Genomic DNA, 2,629 nt, shown 5'->3' on the forward strand with positions numbered 1-2,629 from the left:
TTACTATGTTGATCTGTAGGCGTCTGTTCATAAACATAAACCAGCCCAAACTCATTTACTATAAAATGAAATGGTGTTTGTAGAAATTCAGAAAAAAGCCGCGTCAGTCTCGACTGCATATGTGGACATATTTCTATATTGAGCTCTATTTACACAAAGTTAGGTTAGTTCATCATTTATGTTGAACAGACTCTCCCAAAGTTTTACGCTGCTGCGCTGACGTTGAACCGCGTGCTGCACTGGGTCGGTATGACCAACAGGTCAAAACCAGCTCTAAACAAAGTGACCGCTGGGCCCTGATTGGTGCTCTGGCTTTGCGCTTCTTTCGTTTTGACATGTTACGTTTTTATACACACAGAAACCAAAAGGAACGACAGATTTCTCAGAATGTAGGAGGAAAAAGTCGGATATTAGACTCTGAAATGTAGTGGAGTGAAAGGAAAAAGTCGCCCAGTAACGGAGAAACTTCAGTACAGATACACCAAAAAATACTAAAGTACAGAAACCAATTACATTTACTTAGTTACTCAGTTACTCAGTTACTGTCCAGCACTGAATTTAAGAAAAATCTGTTAGTGAATGAGGCCCATTGTTTTTTGTTTGTTTGTTTTTCTTCTAAATTTATGCTCATTCTGAAACTAACACTTTCAGCACATTCCAAAAAGGAAAAATTTAAGACTAGGAACATTGTGAAATGCTCTGATATAGATGATGTAATCATGCTTGTGTATAAGAGTTGCATCCAGAAAAGGTCCTTTATGAGCGAAGATGATGCAAAATACATCAGCAGAAAAGTCCAGCAGCCATTTACGGCATTTGGCTGACGCTCTTGTCAAGAGCGACTTAAAATGTGATCATTTTAGGAGTGTTAGGAGTCTTGCCCAAGGACTCTTATTGGAATAGTGTAGGGGGCTTGTCCAGGCAGGGAATTGAACCAGAGTCTATAGCGTAGAAGGCAGAGGTGTTACCCACTACACTAACCAACCACATGTTCCTGTGATGGAGATCACCGCATGGGCTTGGGAATACTTTGAAAAATCATTATCAGTATAAACACTGTTCTTCACTGGATCCACAAATGCAAATTAAGACTGCTGTGCACAGTGGAAGTCAGTCCATAAACGCCGCCAACTTCTCTGGGCTTGTGCTCATCTGAAATCGACTGATGCTCAGTGGAAATGTGTGGTGTGGTCTGATGACTCCACCTTTCAGATTGTGTTTGGAAATAATGGACATTGTGTTTATCCAGGCAAGAAGTGAAGGACTATCCAGATTCTTATCAGCTTAAAGTTCAAAATCCAGCGTCTGTCATGGTGCCAGGGTGACATTAGTGGGTAATCTGCACACTTCTGAGAGCACCATTAACACTGAACACAATTTGGAGGAACATATGCCGCCTCTAGACACCGTCTTTTTTAGGGACATCAATGATTATTTCAGTATGACTGAGCCACATTCTGCATATGTTACAGCCGCATGGCTGAGAGTGCAGGTGCTAGACTGACCTGCCTGCAGTCCAGGGGCCGTTTTGCAGAAATATCTTAACTCTGAAATATTATCTTGTCTGTTTAGTTACCATGACGACTTCAGTACAAAAATGGTTCTTCTACTGTAACAAACTTGACACTGAAACAAAATAAGATTTCACCACTCAGAGAATCGTTTAAGCATGCAAACGATTCTCTGAATGTTCATGTTTATGCATATATATGTGTGTATATTTATATATGTGTATATATATATATATATATAGGCTCACCGGCCACTTTAATAGGTACACTAATTGCTTGGTAACACAAACAGCTAATCAGCTAATCACACGTCCGCAACTCACTGCATTTAGGCATGTAGAGGTGGTCAAGACGACTTGCTAAAGTGCAGACCGAGCATCAGAATGGGGAAGAAAGGGGATTTAAGGGGCTTTGAACGTGGCGTGGTTGTTGGTGCCAGACGGGCTGGTCTGAGTATTTCAGAAACTGCTGATCTGCTGGGATTTTCACGCACAACCATCTCTAGGGTTTACAGAGAACGGTCCGAAAAAGAGGAAATATCCAGTGAGCGGTCAGTTGTGTGGACGAAAATGCCTTGTTGATGTGAGAGGTCAGAGGAGAATGGGCAGACTGGTTCCAGATGATAGAAAGGCAGCAGGAACTCAAATAACCACTTGTTACAATCACGTAATGCAGAACACCGTCTCTGACCACACAACACGTCGAACCCTGAAGAAGATGGGCTACAGCAGCAGAAGACCACACCAGGTGCCGCTCCTGTTAGCTAAGATCAGGAAACTGAGACTACAATTCGCACGGGCTCACTGAAATTGGACAACAGAAGACTGAAAAAACGTTGCCTCGTCTGACGAGTCTCGATTTCAGCTGTGACGTTCAGATGGTCGGGTCAGAATTTGGCATAAGCATGGATCCATCCTGCGCTGTATCAGCGGTTCAGGCTGGTGGTGGTGGTCTGATGGTGTGGGGGATATTTCCTTGGCACACTTTGGGCCCCTTAGTACCAATTGAGCATCGTTTAAACGCCACAGCCTACCTGAGTATTGTTGACCATGTCCCTCCCTTTATGACCAGTGTACCCATCTTCTGATGGCTACTTCCAGCAGGATAATGAACCACGT

This window comes from Pygocentrus nattereri, chromosome 28 (assembly GCF_015220715.1).
Source record: "Pygocentrus nattereri isolate fPygNat1 chromosome 28, fPygNat1.pri, whole genome shotgun sequence".
Lineage (NCBI taxonomy): Eukaryota > Metazoa > Chordata > Actinopteri > Characiformes > Serrasalmidae > Pygocentrus > Pygocentrus nattereri.